The sequence below is a fragment of the Eulemur rufifrons genome, chromosome 19 (genome assembly GCF_041146395.1).
Source record: "Eulemur rufifrons isolate Redbay chromosome 19, OSU_ERuf_1, whole genome shotgun sequence".
NCBI classification, from domain to species: domain Eukaryota; kingdom Metazoa; phylum Chordata; class Mammalia; order Primates; family Lemuridae; genus Eulemur; species Eulemur rufifrons.
In genome coordinates this window covers 103236513-103252626 of record NC_091001.1, presented here as the reverse complement: position 1 = coordinate 103252626, position 16114 = coordinate 103236513, and positions in this window count along the sequence as shown.

Sequence of the window (16114 nt, the reverse complement as noted above, 5' to 3'; positions counted from 1 at the left end):
TTTGGGAGTACAGGGAAGAGAACTAAAATTTCAATTAGAAATCTCAGGAAAGTCTTCATTGAAAAAGTATCATTTGAGCCAGACCATGAAAGATAAATAGAACAATAGGCAAGGAAAAAGGTGCTCCAGGTAGAGGGAATATTGTGGGCAAAAGCATAGAGATGAGAACATACAGAGTATGTATCAGAAAAGGTGCATTCAGTGCAGAGTACAAAAGAGGGAGAGCATTTTTTTGTGGAAAAAAAATAAGAGTTTTGAATCACAGAGACCAAGCTTGAATCACTAGTGTCGCTACTTAATAGATGGGTGATGGGAGGTTGTGAGGTTTGAATGAGAATATAAAACACAGTTTGCAAATAACAAAGTTGAAAAATACATATGGCAATAAAACAAAAGTCTAGGATCAGTGATAAAGGGACATAATTGCCATACATACTAAAAACTTTGGATTTACTCTGTTAGTAATAGTGAGGTAGTTGTGTATATTAATAAAAATCATACTATTCCATCTTTGTGGAAAGCCCATTTGGTAATTTTGATAATGAACTTTGGTGATTTTAATAATAAAAAACTGTTTGCTCTAATGGGAAAATCTACATACCACCTTGGCATTCTTTCATCCCATTTTATTCCTCCTTACAGCTTTGAAACCATCTAGTAGACACATGCAGAAAAATCTGTTTGAAAATGACAAGTAAAAGATGTTTTATAAACTCCAGATGGAATTTGGTCTTTACTCAGATCAAATATGAAAAGGCATCCAGGCATCAGGGTGGGTCTATAGCAAGCCAATTCTAACTCTGTGAACCGAAATTTACTGCATTTTACTCAGTGAACTTTGATGTGGAAGCCCAGCAGTTATGCTAGTGTGAGGAGGGGGAAGGGAAAGCAGAGGGAATGGTGGAAGGGTAACATTACTTATTGAGAACTATAAGGAACTAGGCAGAGTGCAAGATAATTTATATTCAATATCTTAAACCCAGCAACCATATGACCTGAATACAACTGAGGTTCAGCAAAGTAAGTGTCTGGCCCAAGTCACTGGATAACCAATGTCATCCAGTCACTGGATGACCAAGATTCAAAACCCACAGAGTGTCTAACTCAAAAGCACTAGCTTTTTTCCACACAGGTGATGTGCACTTTCTTGCTCAGCCATTTGATCACTCACTAATTCCCATTTCGCTCTTAATTCTTTACTTCCAACTTATTCCATCCAACTTTTAACCGAAACCTATCTCTATTCTTCTATTTGCCCAGATGTTTCCAAGTTCAACATTCACTGATTTTCTTCTCCATTTTCAAGGTATCCCACTTCGTGATTTATAATGTAACATACAAACATTTCAAAATTTAAGAAAAAACTCTCCACGGGAGTGAATATGTACCACTTACCCTGCCTTTGAAAGCTTCCCAGTCTTTACTGCCATTTGCTTAAACAGCTGCTGATGGATTTTAAATTTCCTTCCTTCTATTTTCTGCAGGTGCTTGTTTATGCATCAGTGGTGGGCTGAAATATATGACAAGTCTGTTTGCTCAAGAGAGAAATTCAGATTAACCTAGGCCTGAAGCCAATTGTACACTACCTAATGCAGAATTCATTTACTTAAAAAAGTATTTATAAGATGACTACTGTGAGTCAGAAACATACAGTACTTATCACAAGTTGTTACTTATGTTCCTCATGATCCCAAGCTCTCTTCCTAGCTTTTGCTTTGCGCCCCTCCATCAAAGGTGATTGCAATTAACCATATCGGACTACAGCCATTCTCTAAACACATGGTAGCTTTTCCACTTCTGGGATTTTATTTATTCTCCCTACCAAGAAGGCCCTCTCATATCTCACCTCACAGGAATCCCATAGAGCTCATTGCAGCTCAAGGGTCACCTCCTTCAGAACACCTTTCTGACAACCACAACTGTAAATGTTCCCTCTTTCCTTTCAATTGCTATAGTACTGTATTTATTTTTCTAAGAACTTTTAATAATATTTTATTATATAATTATACACAGATACAGAAAAATCACGTAAACCAAATGTTTAGCTTAATGACTTATTTTCAAGTGAACACCACTCAGGTCAAGAATTAGAAACCCCTTACATGTACCTCATCCTAATCCCAACCTCTTCCCTCCAGCCATAAATGAACATTATTCTGATCAAGTCACTTTTCACATTCTATTTCATATTACTGGTTTGAATAGATACATGTGTGTCTCCCTTATTAGAAAATAAGAATTTTCAGAGTCTTCTTATCTTTGCCTTTCTGCAGTTCTGTAATAATTTCAGATTCTGCTAAGTGCTGTAAAAGAAATAAAGCAATGTGACAGAGCGTAGCTGTGGGGGAGAGGGCAAAAATGGGGAAGATGGGGAAGGAGTTGGCTACTTTGGGAAAGTGTCCAAGGAAGACTTTCAGAAGAAGTGACATTTCAATTGAATCCCCGAAGAGAGAAAGAGCTAGCCGTGAGCAGCGCTGAGGGAAGAGACAAGTGATACAAAACAAGGCCTAAGATGGGAAAGAACCTGTTTTGCTCAAGAAAGTAAAAGAAGGTCAGTGTTACCAGAGTTCAGAAATCAAATGTGAAAATGGTTAAAAAAAAAAAAAAAAAGGCAGGGAGCAGACAATAGAGAGCCCAATGTGATTACAGAGTTTGAATTTTATCAAAACAGCATAATGAGAAGCCATTCGGGCATTTAAATCTGGATATCGACATAATCTGGTTCATATTTTTAAAAATACTATTCATTCAAGTCCTGAAAACACTGTTCTCCTTGGATATGTCTTTGGATGTTACTTTAATATCAGTATAGCACTGTCTCCTGAGCTCCAACTTCACATCTTCACCTGCCAGTCAGGTGTTTCTTCCTGAAAGACTCAGCTTCACCTTTTACTCATAAAGCTAAGAACAAAGTTAGCTCCCACTTATTAGTGAGAACATGTGGTGTTTGTTTTTCCATTCCTTCACTTAGGATAATGTTCTCTAGTTTCATACAAACTTCTGCAAATGACATTATTTCATTCCTTTTTATGACTGAGTAGAACTCCATTGTGTGTATACCACATTTTCTTTAACCACGTCTCAGTTGATGGACACTTAGGTTGATTCCATATCTTTGCAGTTGTGAATTGTGCTGCAGTGAACATTTGGGTACAGGTGTCTTTTTGATATAATGACTTTTTCCTTTGGGCAGAAAGCCAGTAGTAGGATTGCTGGATAGAATGGTAAGTCTACTTTTAGTTTTTTGAGGAATCTCCATTCTGTTTTCCATAGAGGTTGTACTAATTTACAGTTCCACCAACAGTTTATAAGCGTTCTCTTTTCACCACAGCCACATCAACATCTATCGTTTCTTTTTTTTTTTTTTTAATAATGGCCATTCTGATAGGCATAAGGTGGTATTTCGTTGTGGTTCTAATTTGCATTTCCATGATGATTAGTGATGTTGAGCATTTTTCAAACGTCTGTTAGCCATTTGTCTATCTTCTTTTGAAAAACTTCTGTTCATGTCTTTTACCCACTTTTTAATGGGGTTATTTGTTTTTATTCTTGCTCATTTGTTTGAGCTCTTTGTAGATTCTGGATATTAGCCCTTTGTTGGATGTATAGTTTGCAAATATTTTGTCATACTCTGTAGGTAGTCTACTTACTCTGTTGATTATTTCCCTTCCTGTGCAGAAACTTTTTAATTTAATTAAGTCCCATTTATTTAGTTTTGTTGTTGCTGTTTTTGCCTTTGGAGTCTTAGTCATAAATTCTTTGCCTAGGCCAAGGTCCAGAAGAGTTTTTCCTGTGGTTTATTCCAGTACTATTCTGGTTTGACTACGATGGTTTTGTAGAATATTTTGAAGTTAGGTAGTGTGATGCCTCCAGCTTTGTTCTTTTTGCTAAAGATTGCTTTGGCTAAGTCAGGGTCTTTTGTGGTTAGACACAAAGTTTAGGATTTTTTTTATTTCTATAAAAAGTATTGGAATTTTGATAGGGATTGCATTGAATCTGTATATCATTTGGGGTAGTATGGACATTTTAACAATATCAATCCTTCCAATCCGTGAACACTGGTAATTCTCAGATGTGGTGTTTTCAAGTAATTTTCTATATCTTGTGGGCTATCTTTGTTCCTTTTTAATCTTTTTTCCTTTTTCTCCTCTATGTAATTTGAAATACCCTGTCTTTGAGCTCACTGATTCTTTCCTCTGCTTAATGCATTGTTCTGTTGAGAGCCTCTAATAAATTTTTTACTCAACAAATGTATTTCTCAGTTCCAAGATTTATGTTTGATTTTTTAAAATTATTTCAATCTTTTTGTTAAATTTCTCTGATAAATTCATGAATTGTGTTTCTGTGTTATCTTGGAGACGACTGAGTTTGCTTAAAACTGTTCTGAATTCCTCACATATCACTATCTCAGAGTTATTCACTGGTTCCTTGCTTTTTCTGTTTGGGAAGGTCATGGGTCCCTATTTGCTGTTGTTTCTTGTGGATGTTACATCTATGTCTTTACAATGAATGATTACTTATTTATTCTAGTCTTCTCTGTGTGGCTTGTTTTGGTTTTCATTAGGTATGTTTGCTTAGAAATTCTTTGTAATTTACCTGTTGAATTTATTATTTTTTTCTACTAGGTTGCTGCCTCCTTCTTGGTAATAGATTGTACCTTAAGCCAGGTTTACCTTGGCTCTAGCAAACGATTGGAGTGCTGCCCATGAGGAATGGGGGAGGTCCCAAGGGGAATATTCTGGCAATGTTGTAAAGCTGGCTAGGGCCTTGTGCCCAGGGGACCTGTAGAGCATACCTCCTACAGTGTTGTGCTGCTAAACTGTCACTCTAATTCGGTGTCTCCTTTGGCCAATTTACAGAGCAGAGTTCTCAGGGCTGGGGACGGTAGTCCTGCCTTCCCCCTTTGTCTCTGGCTTTCTGCAGGGATATTTCTCCTTTCAGGCACTTGTGATGCTTCCTGTGGGTTGAGGCAAAGACATATCTTTTGCCAGGGAACCTAAGAGGGTGGAGAAGCTGGTTTCCCACCTTGATCTCAATTTTTCCAGTGTAGAAACTGTGAGTCAGGGGAAATTTGCAATGTGCTTGGTGCAAGGCAGATTGGGAGGAAGGGCTCTTGTGAATATGGAAATCCTATTCTCTTACTGTCAGTTTAGTTTTCTCTCTTCTCTGTGGCCCTGGAAAATGACTCATTTTTCATATTTGAGTTCTGGGATATTGCTGGTGATAATCTCAGTGCTATATATTTGTATTTTATTTTCTGGGGGCCAGGGGTGAAGCCAGTTTTCTTCTACACTGCCATTTTGGAGCCAGAAGTTTGAACAGGTCAGCTTCCTTCACAATTTGGATGCCTTTTATTTCTTTCTCTTGCCTAATTGCTCTGGCTAGGACTTCTAGTACTATGTAGAATAAAAGTGGTGAGAGTGGGCATCCATGTCTTGTTCCTGACTATAGAGGAAAAGCTTTTAACTTTTACCATTCAGTATGATACTTGATGTGGATTTGTCATATATGGCCTTTATTGTGTTGAGGCACATTCCTTCTATACCTAATTTGTTGTGAGTTATTATCATGAAAAGATGGCAGATTTTGTCAAATGCTTTTTCTGTATCTACTGAGATGATCACATAGTTTTTGTCCTCCATTCTGTTAATGTGGTGTATCACATAAGTTTGCATATGTGAACCATCCTTGCATCCATGGGATAAATCCCACTTGATCATGGTGGATGATCCTTTTCATGTGCTGTTGAATTTGGCTTGCTAGTATTTTGTTGAGGAGTTTTGCATCTATGTTCATCAGGGATATTGACATGTAATGTTCTTTTCTTATAGTGTCCTTGTCTGGCTTTAGTATCAGAGTAATGCTGACCTTGTTGAAACTGAAATTATTTTTACTGTAGCCTCACGCTTGATTAAAAATTGACTTGTCGTAAGGTACTTAAAGAATAAAAAAACAGCATACCAAATAAGACTGGACTTACTGGAAGTATGCTATTACAATCAGAAAAGAAAAAAAATAAGATAACAATGTCTTCCAAAATTTGAGGGAAAACAATTCACTATTTAAGATTCTAAATCAATTTAAGATATTGTTCTCTTATTTCTTATCTTTCTCTTCCCAGATGGTAATAATGTATTTCCAGTAGGTCCAATATTGTTTGCCATGGTGCTTTTTTTTCATTCTTTAAGTATCCACCTAACTTACTATGCACCATGTACAGAATCTCTTCTACTTAGCAAGGCAGTATGTGTAGTAGTTAAGCACATAGGCTGACGATAGGCTACTTGGGTTCAAATTTCAATTTTACCCTTTTCTAGCATGTGAAATTGTGCAAATTGCTTTACATCTCTGCTTTAGTTTCCTTACCTGTAAAGTTGAGAAGATTAGAAGAGTTAGTCCTTGATGTGCTGGCACACAGTATGCATAAAATAAGTGTTTGCTATTATCATTAAGATTGTACTTTGCACATGCTATCAAGTAAGAAATCTTTGGAAAGTCAGGCTTTAATCAAGTATGCTTTAATTAGTCACTGCTGCTTGTAGAGTGGGTTTGTTTCAGTTTGAGTTCATTTTTGTTATTCGTTTCATTATGGTAGTCAACTTGCCTGAGACAAACAAATGCAAAATATTTTTGGTGACCCCCCCAAAATTAACTCGTTAGTGGCCTTAGATTTCTGGGATACAATGAATTACTAAGTGGGACTTCGTTATAATTTTACTTAAATGAACACACAACTACAAAGATTAATTATTCATGGTAATAAGCTGTATAATCAAAGGTTATTGCCTACTTAATGCTTATTGGATATCAATAAAACACTAGGTGGCTTGCAGGCCATAATAACCTGTCCAGTGGAATTATAATCTAAATTAGACAGAAATAATGCTAAAATAAGTAAAGAGGATTCTAGCACCAGTTTATAGACAACCCGTTGTGCTGAGTGGGAAAAAATCACTCTGAGTTCTACATAATCACATTTTAGTTTCCCGTCTCTCTCCTTTAAAGAATCCAGGATAAACTATAGCTGCCTTTGAAGAATAAAAAAGGTAAATTTTGTTTACACTAACTTAATAAATACTTTGTATTTTTATGTCACTAAAAGCAACAAATAAGAATGCTCAATAGGAAAACAAAGGAATTTTTTAAATCACTATAGGAAATGCATTCAAGAAATGAGTTCTTGTATCTGTGCAGCTTTGTGGTTTTACTTGAGTCATATATCTATAAAAATTTGAGAAGGAAAAGCAAATTAATTTTCTGAGATTCCATTTATCTTCATATTTTTTTCTATCGGGATTTACATTTTCCAAGAATTTTCATAGTTAGACATAACTGCCAAAAAGAAAGAATCAAGAAACCCAAAAAGGAAAGAAAATTCAAAAGAGAACAGGTAAAATGAAGAGATGAAGAGAAAATGAAAAAAAGAAATTAAAAATACTTATAAGTGAAGGGTTAACATATCATTCTTTTAGTGAGTAAAGATAAATTAGTATAAAGGTTTAAAAGAAAAAATAAGCAGAATAAAAATGAAAACACTTCTATGAAATTATTAGTTTATTAATTATGAATTTATTAATTAGTTTACAGAGAATAACATCTAAAGACAATTTGCACAATTCCTAGGTTGGCAGGAGTAAACTCATTATGTTTGTATTTTCTTAGCTAATCAAGCACCCAGCTGTAGTAAGATGGAGTGAAGCTCATACTAAAAGTAGAGCCATCCCCACCAAGTACAACAAGCCAAGTCCTATATGCCAGACCCCCTTTATCCTTCTGGGAAATCAAAAGAAGAAAAAGGCACCCCCTTGGCAAATGCTTGATGGATCTGAAATATTAAAGTCTCAAGCAAAACAAATTAAATCACATTGTGAGAAGCACTAAAGGAAAAGTATTATAAAACTTCAAGTAATTGTTCTGTGCAATAGAAATTGCATTCAGAAAATGTGCTGACTCTGGCTATATCACGTCTCTGTTCTACATGCCTCTCAAAGGATACTGGTGTCAGAGGCCATCATTTATCATTCATAGCATGTTTCCAACAGCTTTATTGAAACACGTTTTACATATCATAAAATTCACCCATTTTTAGTTTACAATTCCATGATTCTTAATAATCAACTATAACCATATATCAGTTTTAGAACATTTTCATCTCCCTAATAATGCCCATTTAGACTAATGACCATCTCCCTCATGCCCGTTTAGAGTTAAACTTTTGTCCTATCCTTAGCCTCAGGAAATCCTAATGCAATTTCTGTCTCTATAAATGGAATTACATAAAATGCAATCTCATGTATGGATGCTTTCACTTTACATGTTTTTGAAGTTCATCCATGAAGTAACATATCAATAGTTCATTCCTTTTTATTGCTGAGTAATATCCCACTGTATAGATATACCACATTTTGTCTACCCATTCACAATTTGATAGATATTGAGGTTGTTTCCAGCTTCCAGGAATAATGCTGCTATAAACATTCGCTCACAGGACTGTGTGTGGACATAGGTTTTCATTTCTCTCAGGTAAATATCTAGAGTTGGGTTCTGGATCATATAGTAGTTTTGTGTTTAACTTTTTGAGAAACTGCCAAACTATTTTCCAAAGTAGCGGCACCATTTTACATTCCCATGAGCAATGTATGAGAGTTCACATTTTCCACATCTGCAATAACATTTGGTATTGTCTATCTTATTACAGACATTCTGGTGAGTGTGAAATGATATCTCATTGTGGTTTAGATTTGCATTTCCCTAAGAACTAATGATGTTGAGCAGCTCATAACATTTTGAAGTTGCAAGCTTCTTATTTCACAAATTAGGAGACAGCTAGAAAAGTGATTTATCTAAGAGTTTTCAGAAATCAGTGGTGGAAATAGAACACAAATCTTTGGCTCCTTATCTTGTGCTTATTTTTCTCTAGGAAGAGTAAAATATAATCATATTACAAAGTAAGTTTAGATGCCCCCCCAGTAGATTATAACCTCCTTTAAGCAGAAATCAAGATCTGTATCTATCACCACAGTCAATACAGTTTTTGTGTAATTTCTATCTTTCTTTCCCCTTGCTGTTATAGAATCTACTGTTTGGTGCTCCATAAATATCTGAATAAGTGAATGAATGAATGCCAATACATGTTAAAAGTAGAATATGTATCTGAGGAAAAGACAACGATGCTGGCAAGAGTTTACACAAAATACGTAAGTGAAATTATGCAATATCCCTTTAATCAACAAGTGAAATGAGTCATTTCCTTTTACTTCTAAATTGAATGTGCGCTCACCACCTCCACTTACACTTTCTAAGTGAAATCTTCCATCATTTTTTAATTCTATTATATCAATAGCATCAAAACTGACTTTCCTTCTGCCAGTTTCCTCCACCTCCTGCTCACTAGTAAAATAAATACCTGAAGTCATTCCTTGCTTTAAAACTGCCTCTATCTAGCCAGTTTTCTTAAGATAAAGTCCAACTTATTCAGCATGACATACGAGGTCCTGTCACATACTATAATAAGTGGGGCCTAAGGACAATGTAAGTAGAATGGAGACAATAGGTGGTCCAGCAGAACCAAGAAAATGTCCAGCACCATCAAGAAAATCTCCATTCTGGGGCAAGCTTTCAAGCCAGCCAACAGCATTGTTTAAAGTTTCCACTGATGAAACCCTGGACTTGCAAGGCTTTTTTCAGCCTGGCACAAGAAGGGAACACATGTAATCAATTGCTCCTTGTTTAGACTTTTTGAGTAGAAAATGTTAATACTTTCTAACATTCCACAATCCAGTTCCCATGCCCCCAAATTGGTTATCCTATCGTCTGTCTCCAAAATAATTCCTACTTCTTTTCTCCCCTTAGAACAGAATCACCACTGATGAAAAATAAGAGCCCTGATGCAGCAGTACTAGGATAAGTCTAGTGCTTTCTGAGGTAGATAAGCTAAGGCTTAATGCTTTTCTGAGCTCAGAGGTGCAGAAACCCTGCTGATCCTTTTGTTCCTGAGCAAGGTAATCCAGACTCTAGGGTGACTCACTCAGTATGTTCACATGCATTTTCACAAATATTAACACAAATTAATGCATCACCTCCCACTTGGCATGAGTTTACAATTCGTTAAAAGCAATTGCGAATTAGATTGTGACAGAAGATTTGTCTGCAGAAGAACACCATGCTCTCTCCAACCTCTGGAAAGTGTAATGCCACAGACAGGCCAATGTAAATACCACATAATGTAGCAATATATTTCTGCCTACTCTTAATTTGTCAGATATATTATAGGTGATTTAAAATGATATATTAAAGCCTTTTTTCAACACATTTGATCAACACTTTTGAACAGTATTAGGTATGATTTCATTTTCATCAGAGTCAATGGCTTTTTCATGTCTTAAAATGACCTACAGATTTTGTGAAATATCGAATAACATAGAAATTTGGTGAAGGTTTTTTAACAATACTTCTTGTTATGCAAACCTTATAGAAGTACAACTATATGTATATGCATACTTAAGGATCTTGTAAACTTGAGATACAGTTTTATATTTTTGTAGATATTCCAGATGGCAAAACACCTAAAATTCTTTAAATAATTTTTTTTAACCACGGCATAAACAGTTTTTGCTGGCATTCCAAAACCCCACGCATTTTATTAGCATATGCCTTCCTGTCATATTTTAACAGTCCCTAATAATAACCAAAACATTGAGCACATAAATAGCACTGATAAGCCAAGCCAAACTATAATGTGAAGAGAAATGATGTTGCAGTGGAAAGAGCACTGAAGACATGTCAGGATGTATTGTTTCTAGTCTTGGCTTTAGCACTGACTGTATGACCTTTGAAAAATTTCCTCATCTTTCTGGGCCGCTATTCCCTATCTCTCAGATGAGAGATGTCACCACCAAGGTTTCCTGAAAGCAGAGCCTAGGAAAAAGGCTTACATGCAAGCAGTTTATTGGAGAAATGATCCCAGAGAACAGAAGTGAAGGACAAGAGGACTGAAACAGGGAAGGAGGAGAAGCCAATAGAAGGATATGTGTATTATTGAGTTGGCCACTGTCTGGGGCTACTGGGACTCAGAATCTTCGGGGAGCCCCAAGAAATGTGTCTCAAACCAGTCTACCCAGGGGAAAAAAGGGGAACACATTTATTCATCAGTGCCTCATCAGTCAGTGGGGCCCTGAAGGTGCTGAAGTCCCCGCATTTACAGGCTACACTTGCATGATTGTGGAGCAAGATTCCACAGGTGTTTACTCAGAAGTATCAGAGAAGCCCTGGATCAGGAAATGAGAGATCTGGAGAGAAGCCTGAAACAAAGTACTCTCAGTTGCCCTGCAGGGAAGCAGGGCAAAGCCTGCACAGAAGTGGTCATCTTGGCAGTGACCAGAGTGAAAGAAAAGCCCAGTAGATGTGAAACAGTGCGCAGCAGGTACGTTGGACAAGACCAGTTGGTCAAGATGCTCTCAAAAACCTTTCAGTTCTAATAGCATTTAATAATGTTCATACCATCTATTTAGTTTCTATTAAATAGATCAGTCTGGTTATATTGTTGGGCATGTACATGTTATCTCATTTATGTTACACAATAGCCCTATAAGTAGATATTGTTATCTCCATTTAGTGAAGAAACTATGTCTATTACTAGAAAGGTTAAGTAATTTGCTTACGGTGGGGTTCCTCGATCTTCACATTTTTGATATTTGGACCAGATAATTCCTTATTGGGAATGAGGGGCCATCCGGTGCATTGTAGGATGTTTAGCAGCACCCTTGGGCTCCACCCACAAAATGCCTGTAGCACTCGCCAGTCATGAGAATCAAGGATATCTGCCAAATGTCCCCTAGCAGATAAAATCACCCCTGATTAAGAATCACTGGCCTAAAGTCACTTGTAATAAATGGTATATGTGCAATTTGAGTCCAAAAATGACTGGCTCCAAAATTCATTTGGGGCACAGAGAAAGAAGTATCCCTCTTACTATCTCGTATTAATCCAGACATCTATTTTAAGGCAATCAAAGACCTGTAGAAAGCAAATAGTTAAAAAAATCAATTCTTAAAGATTAAATTTGAGTAAATGTAAAGATAGGGACAGAGAGTTAGTAATAAGAATCCTGAAGTAAGACGCAGCCATTCGAGACTATATAAAATATATATATATATTTCATATATGCCTATATGAATATATAAAAAGCTATTGCGTCTAACACACTGTATAGTGTTCAGATTAGATCAGAATTACTCCCATAGAAACTCTTGTAATTGACTATTATCACCATGGTAATACAAAGGAAATGAAGGCTGAGATCTTAATCTTTATTAGTCATTATTGATGCACACATGTACAAAATGAGTTATTTAAGAAGTAAATAATTGGTATTAATATCTGCTTTCTCCAATCCTTCACAAGGAAAAGGAAGCAATATTATTTTCCCAAAGATCCTAAGAAGTCCTTACCTCCTCACCTCTAGCAAGAAGTAAATTGTTTTTGTATTTCTGTCACTTTTAAGGAATGTGCTAAGTATTCTCATAGTAAAAGGAGATAGATGCTACTGGTGGTATGGAAAGAAGGAAGAAGCCAGATCAAGGAGATAAAAGAGAAAAACAGAAATATCTGGTTTTTCCAAATGCAAGACGTCCTTGCTTGCTTAGAAGAGACACCAGTGGGGACATTGCAGCCACAAAAGAGCAAACACAGGGGTCTCTGAAAGAGCTTGTAGTTAAAGCTTGACTGAGATCAGATTTCCTGCCAGCTGAGGTGGATAGAGATGGAAAAGATAGATTGGAGTAGATTTAGCTCAATTAAAAAATAAATTAATTTGACAATTTTTGTATTCTAGAATTAGTGCACAAGCATTCATACTTCACTACACATATATAAACCATGTGCTAATTCCAAGTCTACATTCTAAAAGAGTTATTTGGTCATCTTTATAAAAAATGTCTTGAGTTTAAAAGCTTCTTCAGTTATTGTTAAACATCTGGTCTAGTGGTCTGTCTGGTCTGTCTAACCAACAAACTAGGCTTCGTGACCTACACAAGCAATGGCAGGTGAGTGACTCTCTTTGTGAATGGCTCAAAGTCATGCTAATATTTTATCATATTTGCCACATATATTCTTCAATTTAATTTATTTTAATTCTTTTTTTCTGAACCCTCCTCCCCAATTTAATTCTTTAATTCAAAAAATGTAATCCTTCATTCGACAAATGCAAAAGAGCACCTGCTGTGCACCAGGCATAATGCTAGAAGCCAGGATTCAATATTGAGCAAAAACAGACATAATCACTGTTCTTACAGATGTTAGACCACCAGATGGACTGGTGGACACCAATAAAATAATCACACAAATATAAAGTTACAAGTCAGTAAAGTAGGGACTCAGGGTAATTATGAGAATTAAAATAGGAAGGTTTTACTTGTTCAGAAGTCAGGGAACATTTGCCCCAAGAAATGATGAGAACCAAAGATATGAGTAGGAATTAAATAGGCAAAGAAAGGAGAGGAGAGGGGAAGAGTTCCAAGCAAAAGGAAGAGCATGTGCAATCTCTGTTGAGAAAGAAGAAAATGGTGGTAGTGTAAAATAAAAGCCAGAGAAGTAAATAAAGATGAGAAAACACATGTTTAAGACAATGAGAAGACTTCAGTCTTCAAGAAAAATGAGAAGCCACTGGAGCAGTTTAAGCTCAGAATGAGAGGAAAAGGGGATGGTGGGAAGTGATGTGAGCAAATTGACACCTTAGAAACTGTAGTAAAGGTCAGTATTATGGTCCTAGGGTTCAAGTGAAGAGCTGAAAAGCTGGAGAAAGGCTTATTTTCAGGGTCAAAAGAAATTGAGCACGGGGCCATAAACTATTATAATGAATCCATTATGTGTCCTAAGAAATTTTGTGTGGCACTGAAGGACAGGAGATACTCAGAATAGAGAAGCTACATTACAACAATGACCTAACCAACTGAACCAGAAATGTTAAAGGCCTTCTCACAAGGTCCTCTTGTGATATTTTGGGGTGTGGACATTTTGTTGTTGTTGTTGTTGTTGTTGTTGTTGTTTATTTGAATTCCCATGAAAGTAATATATGCTTATTTGGAAAATGCAAGAGTAAAAAGGTAGATAATAATAATAACATTATCCATAATCTCCAGACTTTATAAAGACATTATTGCTGTCTGACTCACCACTCTCTAAGGGAAACTCAGCCCAGTCTAGTAGCCCAGGGTAGATATTGTCTTCTGTGAAGTACAAAATACCTACCTAAGATAATAGAAGACCCTGACTAAGATTACTGGATAAATCAAGCATTGTTGATAGAGAAGAAGCAAAAATCCAACTCCTGGGAAAAGCTCATATGAACACCAAGAGATGTGAGATGAGAAATAAAGTTAGTGTTGCAATGTCAAAAGATGAAAGCTGACAAAGTCAGAATTGTTTTAAACACCAGCTTGTGTTTGAAGTGTATTACAGGCAGGCAGGTTTGTGTCATGATGCATGAAGAAAATCCACTTGGTGTTAACAACCTAAACCAGATTCCAGACTGTAGCCTTTTTAAAACAAGTATCAGAACTACCTCAAATGTTGTTCAAATACACATACCCACACATATGTACGAATGCCTGGTGTCCTCCCTAAACCTAATGGATAAAGAATCTCTATAGTTAGGTTTAGGATTATGCATCTTCAAAAAGCTCAGCTGATTCTTATGTTTACCCAACTTCAAAAATCACTGGTCTGGGCTATGACTACCAAGAGGCCTGGTGCTGAAAGAAGCCTAAGCCTTGTAATAGCCAGTAACTAGGCAAGGAACACTGACCCACCCTGCCTTTTCAAAGAAGTTCTTTTTCTCAATTAGAAAGAGACAATTTAGGTACAAATGCCGTGGTCCCTTCCTTCACTACGGCCTTCCCAAAGCCCAAGTGGAAAAATGGAATAATTTCAATAGTATGAAATACTTAGGATAAGTCATATTTAACAAATATCTGAGTGGAATAAGATTTAGCTTCATTTAAAATATCTTTCCTTATTACTATAATATTCCGTAAACCAAAACCAAAACAAAAGAGGACTACTATTCTTCCCTTTCTTAAATTTTCACCAGATTACGCTAGAAGGTGGTTCAAAACCTTCTATATAAATGATCTACAGCTTTTCAGGCTTCTGAAGTGCTCAGCTAATATTGGAGGATCAAAAACCAAGTGTCACTTTTTGTTGTGTGTTAGCATACGGCAGAGAAGTGCAGGCTCTCTGTGAGTATATAGGATGAGACCAAGAAATCATGAAAGATAAAAGCTGAATAAGAATCAATAAAATATCAGTTGTTTTTAATGCAGGAACAACTGAAATTCACAAATAAAGTACAAGACTTAAGAATTATACTATAATAAAATAATCTTCCAATTATACTCAGCACCAGTCAGATACTCAAATATTGGATATAATGCTGAAGCCCTAAAATCCAGAGAAATATATGAAACACTTATAAGGGATTGAGAGCTAAAACTTGAATATAGGGCTTAGAAAATACTTATTTTAAATCCCTTCAGCTAGCAAAAAAATTTTTTAAAAAAGTGAATCTATTTCATGCATAGCCAGGAAGACATGTCTTATTAACACAAAAGTCTGTAAATGTGATTTTATTTGGTTTGCCCTCTCTAGGCATCAAAATCTTGACTTTATTATTTAGCTAAAAATTCAATAATAATTTATGAAAAGTTTTTTTAACCCAGATCTTTACAAAAACACAAACGGGGTTCAGAATAAATCCATATAACAGAGCAAGAATTACATATAATTTCTTTTCAGTAACTTGGACATATTTGTATACATCAAACTACATATAGGAGTAGAATCTGAAGTAAATTTCCAATGCATTCATTTAACGAACATTTCTTGAGCAATTACACGTGTGGTATTACATTAGATGCTGAGGCTACGGCAGTTAATAAAACAGACAAATGTCCCCTGCTTCACAGAACTCATATTCTGGTGAAGAACACAATAAATAAGTAAATAAAATAGTTTAGGTAGCAACAAGTCTTTGGAAAAGAATAAAACTAGAAAGAGGCCAGGCATGGTGGCTCATGCCTGTAACCCCAGCAATTTGGGAGGCCGAGGCAGGAGGATT